The sequence below is a fragment of the Carcharodon carcharias genome, chromosome 23 (genome assembly GCF_017639515.1).
Source record: "Carcharodon carcharias isolate sCarCar2 chromosome 23, sCarCar2.pri, whole genome shotgun sequence".
NCBI classification, from domain to species: Eukaryota; Metazoa; Chordata; class Chondrichthyes; order Lamniformes; family Lamnidae; genus Carcharodon; species Carcharodon carcharias.
Genome location: NC_054489.1, coordinates 17,360,685 through 17,378,431, shown reverse-complemented (window position 1 = coordinate 17,378,431; position 17,747 = coordinate 17,360,685). Strand labels below are relative to the sequence as shown.

Below are 17,747 nucleotides of genomic sequence, written 5' to 3'. Positions count from 1 at the left end.
CAAAGCAGCCTGCTTGATTGGCTCCACTTCCACAAACAATCACTCACTCCACCATTGACGCACAGTAGCAGCAGTGTGTACGATCTACAAGATGCACTGCAGGAATTCACCAAGGCTCCTTAGGCAGCATCTTCAAAGCCCATGATCACTACCATCTAGAAGGACAAGGGCAGCAGATAGATGGGAACACCACCATCTCGAAGTTCCCCTCCAAGTCAGTCACTATCCTGATTTGGAAACATATTGCTGTTCCTTCACTGTCGCTGGGTCAAAATCCTGGAACTCCCTTCCTAACAGCACTGTGGGTGTACCTACACCACATGGACTGCAGTGGTTCAAGAAGGCAGCTCACCACCACCTTCTCAAGGGCAACTAGGGATGGGCAATAAATGCTGGCCCAGCCAGCGAAGCCCACACCCCATGAGTGAATTAAAAAAATGAATATTCCTGTTGGAAAATAAAACCCCTAACTTTTGCAGATTTGCTTATTGTAATAAGTATTATTTGATTGGATTAAGAAGTCTTTTTAGAATCAAAGGTCGGTAGGTAGGTAATTAGCCATAGTCCACAAGGGACTGTGGACATCTTTCTATTCGAGAGAGAAAGGAAGACAAGTGGCTACACAGCTTGAGGGGCGCTGCTCTGTATCAAGCATGGGGCAGGGCACGGAGGCAGATCCCAAGTCTACCTTGGCCAGATTGGGAATTGAATCTGTGCTGTTGGCATTAGTCTGAACCATACCTTAGCCATCTAGGCAAATGAGCTAACCAACTCTGCTCAGAGTCAATGGCAGGATCTTTTGACTCAATGGAAACTATTGGCTGTTAACTATGGAATGGTGGATTTACCCACTGGTGTTACTAGCCAGATTTGGCCAACTGTAATTTTAAATTGCAGATGCAAAGGATACTCCTCACCATAAGACAGTGGGGCCCTTTTAAATATGTAGATGAAGCTCCAATTACATCATTGCAGCCTATCTATTTTTACCAGAGGCCTAAGTCAGGGAGGAATGGCAATTTGCCTGGCAGGTCAAACTTGCTGGGAATAGGAGCCAGGTGAATAAAAAGCGCAGCATTGTATATTTTTACATTTATTTTGAAGGATTCCTTAAGGGCCACGAGAATTGGTCCTTTAAGCCCCACAAGAAAAGCTTGGCCTGCTGCGTCCTAGTCTTTCCCCCTGTATCCGATCAGCTTTCACCTCCTCGAGCCCTTACAGCCACTTCTCTTGAGCCGGGGACTATGTTGGTCAGGGATGTTCGTGAGTGGCATGCCAACGAACCATGACCCTTTAAAATGAGCCAGGCCTCCGTCCCGTAGCTCCTGGACCAGTCAAACCTGATTGCTAGGCTGCTTTCCTGCATGGGAGATTAAAAGCGACCCCAAATCAGGACCTCAATTCTCAGTACTGAAAGAGTTAAGTCAGATATAAATTCGGTGATTGTGTGGAACAGGGATTTCAAAGCTGACACGAGTGAGATGGAAATGTCAGCTGATGAATGGAGTCACTAAAGCTCTCGCTTTATCAGCTGCTTCAGATGTCTTCCAAATGACAGATACTTGACATGTTTCCAGCAAAGCCAAGCCCAGAGTACGATGTTATACAGTACGCGCTGTACGAGTTGGAACATTCCTTTCAGCCTGTGTCCACCCCACCCTGATCACAATGACTTTGGTGCCAATTTCATTAGTTAGGTTAGTCTAGTGATCAATTCAATTAACTTACTAAACCCAAGAACATAACATGATTACTACCATGTTGAAAAAGTATTTTTTTTATTTATTCGCAAGGTGTGGATGTCACTAGTAAGGCTAGCATTTATAGTCCATTCCTAATTTCCCTTCAGAAAGTGGTGGTGTGCTGCCTTCTCGAACCACTGCAGCCATGTGAATTATAGTTTTCCTATTGAGGTGTTAATGTAACAGAGTGACAGTTGGGGTTAGAGAGGCCATTGAGGGAGGGGAAGTTGGGGGCGTTAACATCTTATGGAAGATGGGGGGGGCCCTCCAATGAGCCCAGAGTATCTGTTAGGAAAGGATTTCCTCCTGCTTGCCACCAGCCTGGGCAGGGAAACCCGTCAGGCTGGGATCTTGGTGTAGGCCTCCCCCGCCACCAGTTAAATCCAATGGTTGGCAGGATGAGGCCCTTAAGTGAACATTAATTGTCCACTTAAGGGCCTCGGTTGGCTCATTGGTGGGTGGGCTGCCTGAAGCCACCCCTGCCCTGGTAAGATTGCAGTGGAGACTAGTAGATGATGGGCAGGCCGCCTGCTGAATTTTAAGTGCCTTCAAACCCACTGGAGAACTGCTGGTCTTTGATTGGCAGGCAGCTCTCTGAGGCAGAATTTCCTGTCCCTGAGGCGTGGACAATCCTGTCTCCGGTCTATTAATGGCCAATTGGCCATTAAATGGCAGCCACTCTTTGCCAGAGTGGTCTACCCCCTCGACCTTTTAGCCAGGGACATGAGAACCACAGTGTCCTGTAAAATCCAATGCATTGTTTCAAATCCCTCCATGTCAGTTGGGTAGCGTAAATTCGAGATTCATGTCTCTGGATTATTAATCCAGGTATCTGGGATTACTAGTCCAATAATATAACCTGTCTGAAAATCCTGGCAATCCCTAAGAGCACTGTGGTTGTAGGTAAACTGCTCACTGATGCGCAGTTTGAATTCTGCCAGGGTCACACAGCTCTTGACCTCATTACAGCCTTCACCCAAACTTGGAAAGAAAAGCTGAACTCAAGAGATGAGGTGAATGTGACTGCCCTTGACATCAAGGCAGCATTTGACCAAATGTTGCATTAAGGAGCCCAATGGAGATCAGGGGGGAAACTCGCCACTGGTTGGTGTCATACCCAGCACAAAGGAAGATGGCTGTGGTTATTGGAGATCATTCATCTCAGCTCCAGGACATTACTTCAGGTTTCCTCAGGGTAGTGTCCTAGGCCCAACCATATTCAGTTGTTTCATGAATGACCTTCCTTCCATCATAAGGTAGAAGTGGGGATGTTTGCTGATGATTGCATAATATCAGAACCATTCATGACTCTTCAGATACAGAAGCGGTTTGTGTCCATTTGCAGCAAGACCTGGACAATATCCAGGCTTGGGCTGATAAGTGGCAAGTAACATTCACATCACACAAGTACCAGGCAATGAGCATTTCCAACAATAGAAAATCTAACCGCTGCCCCTTGACATTCAATGGCATTACCCTCACTGAATCCCACCCCCCTATCAACATCCTAGGGACTACCATTGACCAGAAACTGAACTGGACCAGCCATCTAAATACTGTGGCTACAAGAGCAGGTCAGAGCTAGGAATCCTGAGGTGAGTAACTCACCTCCTGACTTCAAAAAGTCTGCCCACAATCTACAAGGCACAAAGTCAGGAGTGTGATGAAATACTCTCCACTTGTCTGGATGAGTGCAGCTCCAACAACAATTAAGAAGCTTGACACCATCCAAGACAAAGCAGCCCGCTTGATTGGCACCCCATCCAACACCTTAAACATTCATTCCCTCCACTACCGACGCACAGTAGCAGCAGTGTGTACCATCTACAAGATGCACTGCAGGAATTCACCAAGGCTGCTTCGACAGTACTTTCCAAACCCGCGACCACTACCACATAGAAGGACAGGGCAGCAGACATACGGGAACACCACCACCTGGAAGCTCCACTCAAAGCCACTCACCATCCTGGCTTGGAAATATATTGCCGTTCCTTCAGTGTCGCTAGGTTAAAATCCTGGAACTCTCTTCTTAATAGCACTGTGGGTGTACCTGCACCACATGGACTGCAGTGATTCAAGAAGGCAGCTCATCACCACCTTCTCAAGGATAATTAGGAATGGTCAATAAATGCTGGCCCAGCCAGCGAAGCCCACATACCGTGAAAGATTAAATGAAATAAACCACAAGGACTGGAGCGTTCAAGAAGGCAACTCACCACCACCTCCTCAAGGGAAAGTAAGGATGAGCAATAAATATTAGCCTTGCCAGTGATGCTCACAAACTATGAATGAATAATAATAATAGCAAACATAACCAGTATGTACTGCAACAAAAACAGAAAATGCTGGAAAAACTCAGCAGGCCTAGCAGCATCTGCGGAGAGAGAAACAGAGTTAACGTTTCAAATCTGTATGACCCCGTTTCTCCCTCCACAGGTGCCGCTGGACCTGCTGAGTTCTTCCAGCCTTTTCTGTTTTTGTTTCAGATTTCCAGCATCCACAGTATTTTGCTTTTATATCAGTATGTACTGCATCCTGCAGATCACTTCAAGTCACTTACTGGTTTCTTATAATAACGTCAGCCCTTTCTTTAATATATCAAAGGCAGTCCCCTCAAAAATATAACTCTGTAGGCTGTTAGATTATGACTGATGCACGGCGGAGAATTATCTCAGGATATTTATTACATTAAAGGCGCTATATAAATGCTTGTTCGTGTTGTGTGCTTAACCCACCACCTATAAACGAAGCCAATGGTGATTAGAACCATTGGGTATAACTTAAAAAAGTAAAATTTCTCATTTGATGAGTTTGGAGAATATCTGTTCTTTCTTCAAAAGAGAGAGGAAAACTGTGTGCTAACAACTGCACTCCTGTAACACAGCGCACTCCACTTACCTTCCATTTAAATTCATTGATGGAAGCAAAATTGAACGGGCTTGTGGGCAATCCTCTCCAAGTGAATTCCTTCGCATTCCCCCCCCTTGGGTGATGCTGAACACACTAGTATAAAGGACAAAAATCTACCCCACGATTTCTGAACATGAAATGTTGCTACTGGATCATTATGGAGATAAACATGGAATCCCCATGTTTCTCCTTCAAATGTCACTCCCCTTCTGATCTTGCTTAAACCAGTGACAGCACTGACCAGGTCAGCCAAGCAGGTTAGTTGAGTGTACGCACTTGGGGATTGGGTTTCAGAGGGCAGCAAAATACAACCCCGACCCTCGAGACACAGAAGAGAAAATGTTTTAAAGCTTTCCTCGGTTTGTAGCTCTTGGCTGCTTCAAAAATACCGTTGCTTTTAAGAATATATATATTTTTGAACCTGCAGCCTTGAATATTCCTTTCCTGACTTTAAGAACGTCTTACTTTTCAAATTAAACACACAGATTTTGGTAACCCAGTAGTTTTGAGGGCTGAAAGAAAGGCATAAAAAAGAAATCAACAACATCTGGAAATCGATAAGTAAATCAGGCGAGTGCACAACAAGTGAATGAGCGTATGAAAGGGAACAATAGATTTTTTTTTGGGTGTGACTCTTCATCAGCAATCAAGAACATTCCTAGCCTTTTCTTCCGGAATGTCCACTAAATTTTCCGTGCACTCTTAGCATCTTCTGTTTTCTGTTTATTTCCCTTCTCAGTAGAATCAGGACCAAATTCCAGCCTGCTTATCATAAAAACCTGATTCACCTCGGTGAATGAGTCTTTGAATCTATTAGAGGCACCACTGTGACTACAGAGGTGGGACCTCTTTCCACAACTACACCCACAGGACCAGCATTATGCATTCCTCCTGTCCATTAAATCACAGAATTGTATTTTGACAGCAGTCTCTGGATTCCAAATTGGATCTGGTGGAGAACATGGTGAAGGGCATCAGCCAAGAATCTGGTGCAAAAAATGTATGAGATAAAGGCATAAATACAGAAAAGAAACACTGCTTTATGGTTAAAGCGTGTTGAACATTCTTGTGGCCTGTCATCTGAGGCACACGAATTCCCATCACTTCAGATGTACTTTTGATCAAGTGGCAGCTGTCTTACTGGGTGGGATTTTCTGCTGCTGAGCGGGGTGTTGCCATACAGCTGTGAGATCGACTGTCTATCACTGTGCTGACCAAGTGCGGCTGCTTAGTCAGTTCAATATCCAAACACTGAAGATAGCTTGACTACACTGCAATTAGTTATAGGTGGTGCAGAATGAAGGGTTCAATAAGTTTAAATTGAAGAGTACAATAGAAAAGCTGCTCCGCAAATATCTCCTGCTCTCCTTAACAATTGGCTATTTCTTATGTTCTTATGATTTTGCACCGTTGCTTTAACACATGGGATTCCCACATACAAAATGGAGAGACATAAGTTTTGCCTCTCTCTCTTAGCTCCATGAGTTGCATTAATTAACACAGAAAAGCTGTTTAATTTAAAAATGTTGGCAGCGCAGCAGAAGAGATTAGCAAAACCAATTTCCACATCATTGTGTATTTTGTCAAGAAGTTTTTGGTCAACCAAAGATTGGTCAAGAGAGGTCAAAAAATTCTCAGACGCTTTAGAAAATCTTGAGTATTTCCATCTGGTGCTTCCAGAAGCCAGGAAGTTTATTTTATAAGGGGGAATTATAACTTTCCTGATTGTTAGGAGAATTACTAAAGCAGTCTTGCTGTGGTTAGTTGGAGATAGAGCAAAAGCCAATGTTGAGCTCCATTCTTGAGTGGTCTCCTTTAGATAGAGATGTCCGTGGGCTCAATCTACACCTCACCCTGACCAGAAAGATAGTGAAAGCAGACAGTCAACTTAGATAGCGTTTTACAGGGGGATAATGGTGCAAGAATATGGAAGAGCATTCAGTACCTAAGAGTATAGATAAAAGAGCAACATCCAAATCCACAACCTGTACAACCTAGAAGAACAAGAGCAGTAGGAACATGGGATCAACATTGCCTGCAACCTCCCTTCCAAGTCACGCACCAACCTGACTTGGAAATATATCGCCATCCTTTCATTGTCGCAGGGTTAAAATCTGGAATTCCCTGTGTAACAGCACCTTCACCACATGAACTGCAGTGGTTCAAGATGGCAGATCACCAAGGGCAATTACTGAAGGGCAATAAATACTGGCCTTGCCAGTGATACTGACATTTCATAAACAAATAGAAACAGTATATGCTAAAATACAAAACAGATGTCTTCCACAGTCTTTTCACAGAAATAATTTACAGAATTTACAGGTAACTCTGAGTATTGCAGAGGTTAAACATTTAAGTAAATCCAGCAATTTTCCAATTGCTTTAATCTGTTCAGTTTATTCATATAATGAAATGGTGGAGAATGAGGGCTTTATGTGTAAATAGGCTTGTGATGGTTGATATTTTTCAACACTTTAATTTCCCACAGGCCAGCAGAAATCTTCATGAACCCATTTACATTGTTAAACACAGCGATTTCTTCCCATTGTGTTCACAGGCTATTACTACAACACTAGAACATTAGACACTCATGGACCACACACTGAGCCTGATCTTAAAGGATAAGAGAAAGGTAGAAACTTAGAGAGGTTTAGAGAGGGAAATCCAGACTTTCGGACTTAGGCAGCTGAAGACGTGGCCACCAATGGTGGGATGAAGGGAATTGGAGATGCACAAGAGGCTAGAATTGGAGAAGCACAGATGTCTCGGAAGGTTGTAGGGCTGGATGAGGTTACAGAGATAGGGAGGGGTGAGCCCGTGGAGAGATTTGGACACAAGGAAGACAATTTATTTATTGAATCGGGTGATAGGCAAGCAAACAGCAGCACACACTTTACTCACTCAAAATGTGCTGTTCACAGTTGGACGGTTGACCAATCATAACTGAGATTATAGTAAAGTGCATGGACTTTGAAAGCAGCAAAGGGCACATTAAACAATCAGAAAGTTCTATGGAATGGGACTGGCACTTTACACTGGGCTGTTTCCAGATACTGCATTGCACTTGTGCTTTTAGTCTCATGACTCATCCACAGATAAAATCGTGTGGGGGAGGGGAGGCTAACATATTTCGTTGCTAAGGCAACAGCTAAAATAATATGTCAATAGGATGGAAATGGATGGAAAATTTGAACAAGGTGAACAGTGGTACATTATACTGTAATTGGCAGAATCAGTTTGCCTGAAACTTCCCAGGCATTTCTTTTGTTATTAATAAAATGTGGAAAACAGCTCATTATGAAGTGGCAAACTGCCAGGGCAGCTAAAGAAACAAGCAAAAAGATATTGGGACAGAAAGCCACTTTTGATGTTTCAAAACTCAGAAGTAGAAGCTACACAACATTTGCCCTCAGTGTCCCAGTGCTGGGTGGGTGGGGAGGGGCAAATCAGGATTCCTGTTCTCCATCACTCCCCATGACTTACTCTGTAGTCTGTGCAGTTGTCAAGCAAGGCCAGACTCAGAAAAGAAAGCATTTTCCAGAAATGTATCATTTCAAGGATCATCACCATTCAGGACAAGGTGGCTGTGGACAGACACCTCTGAAAGTCACCACGTTGCCCAGAGTGTAAGTTCTCCAGTAGGTGCAGTACCTGCTCCAGAGCTAACTTTCACCACACAGGTTTTGCAGGGGTGCTGCACGCTTTGTAAAAGATGAGTTTTGTTTTCTGTGGCAATGCAGTGGGTAGGATGGATGATGCCATTCCATTGTAGTTAATGATCCCTCTGCATGTAAACAATCATTAGGAATGCTTGGCAAGTGCTGTGGAGTTGGACCTGTGCCTCCACCGTAATAGGCATAAATCAGTTACAAAGAATTTCTGTCCTTTATCTTTTCATGCATATTTTTGTTTCAAGGCTGGAACTTCCCTGCATCTTAAACCCTGCTGTCAGTCTCAATGTGAAGCCTGCACTATGTGAGCCATCAGCCACTCGATATGATTTTTCCTGGGATAGTCAAATAATGGCCAGAGGCCAGGCTCGTCATCCAATTAAGGACAATGGGTGGGCCAATCAGGGCCCTTCCAGCCTGCAATGGAAGGTAAGTAAAGGAGAGGGTGCTACAAAATGGAGAAAGTCTTTCTGCCGAGTGGTTTGTGGCTGATGCAACACCCGGGCAGCCAGTGAGTGCCCTCTGAGCCTGTTGCTGGGAGGCCACCTCTCGGCAGCTGAACTGGCCCCTCCCCCACCTGCGAGAAACTGGAGGCCGACTGGAAAACCCCTTTAATGCGGCCATTTTTTTTATTCATCATGGGAGGGGGCATCGCTGGCCAGGAGCAGCATTTATTACCCATCTCTAATTGCCCTTGAGAAGCTGGTGGTGAGCTACCTTCTTGAACCACTGCAGTCCTTGTAGTGAAGGTACAATTTTCTGTAGCGGTATGTGACAACTGAGTGGCTTGCTAGGCCAGTGCAGAGTCAACCACATTTCTGTGGATCTAGAGTCACATGTAGGCCAGACCAGCTAAGGACAATGGATTCCCTTCCCTAAAGGGGATGAGTGAACCAGATGGGTTTTTTACAACAACAGTTTCATGGTCATCATTAGACTTTTAACTCCAGATTTTTATTGATTCAAATTCCACCATCTGCCGTGGTGGGATTCGAACCCTGGGTATCTGGATTACTAGTCCAGTGACAACACCACTACGCCACTGCCACCCCCATTAACAAGATGGATCGGCCGCATGCAGACAGGTAACCTGCTGCTGTCCCATCCTATCTCCATAAAACTGGCCTCAGTGGAGGATAAAAAACAAGCCATAGGTAGCAAGTCAACTCCAATATGGAATGAACAGCTCAAGCTCCACAGTGCAAGTTAAGATCAACAGAGATATCACTGTTTCACACTTATGTGTATTGAGTTTCACTCTAACAATAGCCATTGTAAGCTTAAGTTAACCTAAAATCAATGGAAAGTAAAACTGGGCAATGGACAGTCGATCTAATTCTATCAGTCTCCATAAGACCATAAGATATAGGAGGGGAAATTAGGCCATTCGGCCCATCAAGTCTGCTCCGCCATTCAATCATGGCTGATAAGTTTCTCAACCCCATTCTCCCGCCTTCACCCCGTAACCTTTGATCCCCTTACCAATCAAGAACCTATCTATCTCGGTCTTAAATACACTCAATGACCTGGCCTCCACAGCCTTCTGTGGCAATGAATTCCATAGATTCACCACTCTCTGCTGAAGAAGTTTCTCCTCACCTCTGTTCTAAAAGATCTTCCCTTTACTCTGAGGCTGTGCCCTCGGGTCCTAGTCTCTCCTACTAATGGGAACATCTTCCCCACGTCCACATATCCAGGCCTTTCAATATTCTGTAAGTTTCAATCAAATCCCCCCTCATCCTTCTAAACTCCATCAAGTATAGACCCAGAGTCCTCAAACATTTCTCATATGTTAAGCCTTTCATTCCTGGGATCATTCTCGTGAACCTCCTTTAGACACTCTCTAGAGCCAAAACATCCTTCCTGAGGTACGGGGCCCAAAATTGCTCACAATATTCTAAATGTGGTCTGACCAGAGCCTTACAAAGCCTCAGTAGCATATCCCTGCTTTTATATTCTAGTCGTCTCGAAATAAGTGCCAACATTGCATTTGCCTTCCTAACTACCGACTCAACCTGCAAGTTAACCTTAAGAGAATCCTGGACTAGGACTCCCAAGTCCCTTTGCACTCCAGATTTCTGAATTCTCTCCCCATTTAGAAAATAGTCTATGCCTCTGTTCTTCCTACCAAAGTGTATGACCTCACATTTCCCCACGTTTTATTCCATCTGCCATTTCTTTGCCCATTCTCCTAACCTGTCTAAGTCCTTCTGCAGCCTCCCCGCCTCCTCAATACTACCTGTCCCTCCACCTATCTTTGTATTATCTGCAAACTTAGCCAGAATGCCCTCAGTTCCTTCATCTAGATCATTAATGTATAAAGTGAAAAGTTGTGGTCCCAACACCGACCCCTGCGGAACTCCACTAGTCACAGGCTGCCATCCTGAGAAGGACCCCCTTATCCCCACTCTCTGCCTCCTGCCAGACAGCCAATCCCCTATCCATGCTAGTACCTTGCCTCTAACACCATGGGCTCTTATCTTACTGAGCAGCCTCCTGTGCAGCACCTTGTCAAAGGCCTTCTGGAAGTCCAAGTAGATAACATCCATTGGCTCTCCTTTGTCTAACCTACTCGTTACCTCCTCAAAAAATTCTAACAGATTTGTCAGGCATGACCTCCCCTTGATGAAACCATGCTGACTTTGCCCTATTTTACCATGCACTTCCAAGTATTCTGAAATCTCATCCTTAATAATGGACTCTAAAATCTTACCAACGACCGAAGTCAGGCTAATCGGCCTGCAATTTCCCATCTTTTGCCTCACTCCCTTCTTAAACAGGGGGGGTACATTAGCAATTTTCCAGTCCTCTGGGACCCTCCCGGACTCCAGTGATTCCTGAATGATCACCACTAACGCCTCCACTATCTCTTCAGCTATCTCCTTCAGAACTCTGGGGTGTAATCCATCTGGTCCCGGTGATTTATCCACCTTCAGACCTTTCAGTTTTCCTAGCACCTTCTCCTTGGTAATGGCCACCATACTCACCTCTGCCCCCCGACTCTCTTGAGCTTTGGGGATGTTACTCATATCTTCCACCATGAAGACTGACGCAAGTTCCTCCGCCATTTCTTTGTTCCCCACTACTACTTCTCCAGCGCATTTTCCAACGGCCCAATGTCCACTTTTGCCTCTCTCTTACCCTTTATATATCTAAAAAAACTCTTACAATCTTCTTTTATATCACTGGCTAGTTTACCCTCTTTTTAATCTTCTCCCTCCTTATTTCTTTTTTAGTTGTCCTCTGTTGGTCTTTGTAGGCTTCCCAATCCCTTGGTTTCCCACTGACCTTCGCCGCATTGTATGCTTTCTCTTTAGCTTTTATGCTGTCCCTGACTTCCCTTGTCAGCCATGGTTGCCTCGTCCTCCCTTTAGTATGCTTCTTCTTCCTAGGGATGAATTTTTGCTGTGTCTCCCAAATTACTCCCAGAAACTCCTGCCATTGCTGTTCCACTGTCTTTCCTGCTAGGCTCATCTCCCAGTCAATTCTGGCCAGCTCCTCCCTCATGCCTCTGTAGTTGCCTTTATTCAACTGTAATACCGTTACATCTGATTCCAGCTTTTTCCTCTCAAATTGCAGGGTGAATGCTATCATATTATGGTCACATCCTCCTAAGGGTTCCTTCACCTTAAGCTCCCTTATCAAATCTGCCTCATTACACATCACTAAATCTAGAATTGCCTGTTCCCTAGCGGGCTCCACCACAAGCTGCTCCAAAAAGCCATCTCGTAGACATTCCACAAATTCCTTTTCTTGGGATCCAGTACCAACCTGATTTTCCCAGTCTACCTGCATATTGAAATCCCCCATGATCACTGTAACCTTGCCTTTCTTACACGCCTTTTCTATCTCCTGGTGTATCTTGTACCCAACATCCTGACTACCGATCGGAGGCCTGTACATAACTCCCATTATGTTTTTTTTACCTTTGCAGTTCCTCAACTCTACCCACACAGATTCTACATCATCTGACCCTACGTCATTTCTTGCTATCGATTTAATTTCATTTCTTATTAACAAAGCAACACCACCCCCTCTGCCAACCTGCCTATCTTTTCGATAGGATGTGTATCCTTGGCTATTTAGCTCCCAGTCCTGATCCCCTTGCAGCCATGTCTCCGTGATGCCCACCACATCATACCTGCCAATTTCAATCTGCACCACAAGCTCATTTACCTTATTTCGTATACTGCGTGCATTCAGATACAACACCTTCAGTCCTGTATTTCCTGTCCCCTTTCTCATTGTTGTCCCTTTATCTGATATGCTTGAAGTTAGATTCCTAGCCCTTTCCAAACACTCTGTCCTATTTTGTGTTCTGGAGACTTTAATAGCCTCTCCTGGGCTCTCCTTTCTTTTCAGTTTTTTCATAATTTTCCATGAAGTTGAATCCACGCCCCCCCCCACCCCCCACCGCCCCCACACCCCCTCCCCCACAACATGCTAACCTGCTGCTTTGTTTCCCATTAGTCATACTTCTTGGAGTTTTACCCTTCCCTCCACACCCCCCCCCCTCCCCACCCCGCCCCAACTTTCTAGTTTAAAGTCCTGTTGACCACCCTATTTACCCTTTTCACTAGAACATTGATCCTTGATCAGTTCAGGTGGAGACCGTCCCAACGGTCCAGATCCCTCCTGTTCCAATAATGATGCCAGTGCCCCACGAAATGGAACCCCTCTTTCCTGCACTACTCCTTTAGCCACTTGTTTACTTCCCTTATTCTCGCGTCCCTATTCCAATATGCATGTGCCTCGGGTAGTAATCTGAAGATTATAACCCTTGAGGACCTGTTCTTTAATTTAATTCCTAGTGTCTGATAATCCCCAAACAGATCCTCTTTCCTAGTCTTACCTATGTTACCTGTCCCGACGTGGACCACAACAACTGCATCTTCCCCCTCCCTCTCCAATATCCTTTCAAGCCGGTCAGAGATGTCCCTCACCCTGACACCAGGCAGGCAACATACCATGCGGGACTCTCGATCCTGCTTACAAAGGAAGCTATCAATTCCCCTAATTATAGAATCCCCTACAACTACCACTTGTCTTTTTGCTCCCCCCTCTTGAATGGCCTCCTGTGCCATGGTGCTGTGGTCAGCTGGCTCATCCTCCCTACAGCCCTGTTCCTCATCCACACAGGGAGCAAGTACCTCGTACCTGTTGGACAAGGTCAAGAGCTGAGGCTCCTCTGTTCCTGAACACAGGATCCCTCTACCTGCCTCACTTGCAGTCACACCCTGCTGACCCTGACTACTGACCGAACTTGAGATACTTAATCTAACGGGTGTGACCGCCTCCTGAAACAAAGCGTCCAGGTAACTCTCGCCCTCCTGGATGTGCCACGGCGTCTGGAGCTCAGACTCCAGCTCATCAATTCTGAGTCAGAGTTCCTCCAGCAACCAACACTTGCTGCAGTTATGGTCACTGCGGCTCACAATGGGATCTGCCAGCTCCCACATCATCCAGCTGCAGCACACCACCTGCCCAGCCATCTCGACTTAGATAATTAGTTTATTAATTAACTTTGCAGTTTTTTTTCAAATTTGGTTCAGATTTCCTACCAACCAATCAGGTCACAGCTTTCCTGTAATATCACTTTTTCAGTTTTGACTTCAGTTATTCTGTGCCCCGAGGTCACTGCTCCGGTGCTCCTCCCTCCGAGTCTGCTCCCTAGAGACAAGGCTGCAAATCCCTGAGGTAAACTAGATTTATACTCACCGCTCTGGTGCTCCTCCCTCTGAATCTGCTCCCTAGAGACAAGGCTGCAAATCCCCGAGGTAAGCTAGACTTATACTCACTGCTCCAGTGCTCCTCCCTCCGAGTCTGCTCCCAGGATTTACTCACCAATCAGCTGCTTTTTCTTTAAAATCCACTTTCAGAAGAGTGTCCCTCACGGGTCTGGTGCACTCCTGAAGGCACTGCCTCTTCCTCTCTCTTTTTTGTTAAGTTTGAGGAGGAGGGAGTGATGGAAACATTACAGCAATGTAATGTTTGGGGCTATTCCGTTCTTTGACAATAGGTCCTCCTCGATTCCCTCCTGAGTCGCGGTGACTTCTCCCAGAATGCTTCAGTCACTTCTCACCAGCGCCCACTGTTGGAAGCCCTTCCTCCTGTTGAGTTCAAGAGTCCTTCTCCTCGATTCCCTCCTGAGTCACGGTGGCTTCTCCCAGAATGCTTCAGTCACTTCTCACCAGCATCCTCTGTTGGATCAATAACTTGACATTCCCTGACCGGGAATCGAACCTGGGCCACGGCAGTGAGAGCACCAAATCCTAACCACTAGACCACCAGGGAAGTTTTCTGTCAGGTGGATTTGATTTAAAATGACCTTAATTGTTGGAATGTTCACTCTCTCTCTTGCTGATGGGGTTGCTCTTTACCTCTGATGAGCTTTGAGTTGGTCCATTTCTTTGCTTTCTGTAAGTATTAATTCCTTACAGGGCTGAAGCTATTGCTTTAATTGTTTAATTCTAAAAGCATGAGTAGAAGCTTGTGGAAAAATGCAGCAAAATCTAATTATCAGAAATTGGGGCTACAGCACACAGGCCGCCTGTTTCTTCATGAATAACAGCTCCATCAAGCTTCCATTCTGGACACTCCCACTTTTTCTTGCTGTCCAACATTCCTGTAACTTTTTAAATGTTATTTTGCAGATTTATTTCTTTTTCTTTTACATTTCTTCTTCACGTTCTCCACAGCTCCTGCTCCTCTCCCTCCTCCAGCTGAGATGAAGAGATGGCACTGTGGCTGGCACCAATCCCACAACCTGGTTCGATGGCAGGAGTGGAACTGATAAGTTGGACAATGTCCAAAATCTTCCTGCCCATGGGGTGGGACACTGATTGCTGTGTGAGCCTACATGTAGTAGCAGAGTTTAGAACTGACAAAACCCTTCCACTAAGGCAGGAGATTCAGTCTGAACTTCCCCCTAAACTTCAAGTATATGCCATCTGGAAAGTTGGATTGCTTTCCACAATTCTTGAGGGTGTGCTACCCACTCTTGTCACCAAGTGCCTTGGCTCAGTAGTTACATTCTCACCTGACTCAGAAGTTCATATTCAAGCCACATTCCTGAGAATTACCATAAATCGTCGCTTATAAGTCAACCCAGCAAATGAGACAACCCCATTCTCCTGGCCCCAAAAATCATGTTTTTGCAAACACTGAGTGTATAAGGGGACCCCCGACCCACCTTTTTTAGCTACACTCGCATTCACTTAAGCCTCAATTTTTCACCTCACGTGCATGTTTTACTTATTAATGCTGCATAACTAGGTACAAGGGATCAAGTAGGCATTACAGGCTGTGTCGTGAAGATGCATAGGAGTTTAGGACATACCCATTCTTTACGATGATATTTCCAAATGGCGACTACACATATCCATGCCTGGGATTCACTTTTATACTAGGCATATGAGTTGATCCCTATTTTGGAGGGATCTTTCGAGACTTCAAAGGCCGACTTATGCACCTACATCTACAGTAAGCCTGTGATCTAAGCTGGCACTTCAGTTCAGTACAGAGGGAATCTTTCTGGTGAAATGTTAAGTGAAATAGCCAGTTTCCCTCTGAACTGGGTGTAAAACACCCTATGGCACTCTTCATTGATAAGCATTGAAGTTACCCCAGTGACCAGCATTTATCAACCATCGTTGATAGGACAGTTGATCTGAGTATTTATCTCATTGTTGTTTGCAGTGCCTTGCTATGTGCAAATTGGATTATTTATTCTTTCAATGGATGTAAGCATCGCTGGCAAAGCCAGCATTTGTCCCCCACATCTAATTGCCATGGAACTGAGTGACAGGCTAGGCCATTTCATAGGGCAAAAAATGCAACCAAGAGTCACCCACATTGTTGTGGGCCCGGAGTCACATGTAGGCCAGACTGGGTAAGAGTGGCAGATTTCCTTCCCTAAAGGACATTAGTGAACCAGATGGGTTTTTACAACCATCATTGATTGTTTCATGGTCACCATTACTGAGACTAGCTTTGAATTCCAGTTTTTTTTATTAATTGAATTTAAATTCCACCAGGTGCCATAGTCAGATATGAACCCAGTCCCCAAAGCTTTAGCCTGGGCCTCTGGATTTTTAGTCCAGTGTCAGTGTCACTGTGCTACCATCTCCCTTCTGTTGCTTTTCTCTACATTACAGCAGCAATTATACTTGGAAAATGAATGAATTAATTGGCTGTGAAGTGCTTTGAGATGTTCAGAGGTTTTGCAGCGCAAGTCCAGAGTGCACTACCTGCTCCTAATCCTGATTCGATGTGGCCTCAGGCAGTGGCAACGGATTTCATCTGTCACCGGCCTATTTCTCACCTGAGTAACATGCAGCTGGGAGAGCTAGGATCCTGGACTGCCTCTTGGACTGCCAAGATTCACTTGATGCCGATCTGTAAACGAGCTCATAACTCACCTCCTTTGTTTGAGTGGGAGGCTGGCAAAAAATGGAACAAAATCAGAAAATGCTGGAAAAACTCAGCAGGTCTAACAGCATCTATGGAGAGAAAGGTTAACTCTGTCTTTCTCTCCATGGATGCTGATAGACCTTCTGAGTTTTTCCAGCATTTTCTGTTTTTGTTTCAGATTTCCAGCATCCGCAGTATTTTGCTTTTATCTTTGGTAAGAAATGGAAGTTGGAATCCTATGCGCTTATAGGAGCTCGATTGCAATTTTGAAGTACAAATCAGCAAAAGTACAATGGTCCATTATCGGCCCACGCATGCACCCCCTTCCAGAATTTGTTCACCCCGCTAACCACTCCAGGCCCAGCCTCCCTGCCAATTCAGAACAGGAGCCAGTCGTTCCCCATGCCCCCACATCTGCCAAGCTCCGGCAAAGGCCCCTCTGCTTGCCAGCTGCATTCAGATGGGCACAAATGCCTTTCCATTTTCCCACGTACTCTTCTGTCTCTTTTATTAGCACCACTTGTTGAGTCTGGAGATCATCTACACAGTTTATGTTTTGAATTAACTTCAATCTGACAGATTTCCTTTGAAATCACTGGATAGTAAACACGAGGCAGCTCACTGCTGAATTGATTCCTTAATCCTTCCTCCAAATCTCTAGGCTAGGCTGACGGTCAGTTGGTAGGAGAGTGGAAACATGATGCCTTTGGCTACGGTTGTTCACGTTAGTTCCCAGGGATTAAGTTTTCGCATCTGGACAACGCCCAGGTATTTGTAGTCACAGCTGGTTGATTGAAGGCCAGATTTGCCATCTGTCTCACTGAAGAAAAGTTGAAAGGGCATTGTCATTATATCTGTCAAAAGTATTACTGCCTGAATCAGAGATTTCTTGTACCTCACAAGGTTTCCCTTGCACCCCTAGCCAAGCTGTTCCAGTACAGTTACAATACTGGCTTCTACCCGCAGTATGGAAAGGAACCCAGGTATGTCCTGTACACAAAAAGCAGGATAA

General features: G+C 45.1%; 1 protein-coding gene and 1 non-coding gene across 2 annotated transcripts in view; one reads left to right on the top strand and one right to left on the bottom strand.

Annotated features, from left to right (window-relative positions):
* Positions 1 to 17,747, top strand: part of LOC121269006 (caveolae-associated protein 1-like) — an 84,615-nt gene that overhangs the window by 46,304 nt on the left and 20,564 nt on the right. The gene's annotated exons all lie outside the window — the stretch shown is intronic.
* Positions 14,546 to 14,617, bottom strand: trnae-cuc. Its single transcript has one exon. It is a non-coding gene; the product is annotated as a tRNA-Glu (tRNA).